Consider the following 559-nt stretch of genomic DNA (forward strand, 5'->3'; position numbering starts at 1 on the left):
GAGGTTACGATGGAGGATGTCAAGACGATGAGCACCCCTGTTAATGTCGTAGTGGTTGTTCCGATCGGAATGAAATATACACAGGCTGCAAATCGAAGAGCCGCATTATCAATAGCAATCTCCAGCTGAATCGACGGAAATCTTCGTTACAATTGAAGAAATCCGAGACTCAGAGAGAGATTAGCAAGAGTTGATGTACTATTAACGTCGTGGACGTCTTATCGAATACGAATACCGAGATTATTGCGCGCACATTTTGGACAAAGTCGACGAGTTCTATGACGAGAACGAGCGGCCGACCTCGTTCATCTACGTGGGAGGGTCATCAGGCATGGGAAAATCGCAACGTGCATTTGCATTGGGTGGCCGACGACCTTGGTATTACTTCCAGTTGGATCCGGTTCTAAACGTCTCTATAGCAATTTTACCTCAATATCGAACGCGTTTGCTGCAGTGGTTGAAAAAGACTTTCCAGAGAAAAAAAAAACGGAGCTTGTGCTGAACTGCATATCAAGCATTTATCAGAATGATCTGCTTTGGACCTATGGCTTCATTTGCG

The sequence above is a fragment of the Plasmopara halstedii genome (assembly GCF_900000015.1).
Source record: "Plasmopara halstedii genome assembly, contig: Scaffold_3120, whole genome shotgun sequence".
Lineage (NCBI taxonomy): Eukaryota > Oomycota > Peronosporomycetes > Peronosporales > Peronosporaceae > Plasmopara > Plasmopara halstedii.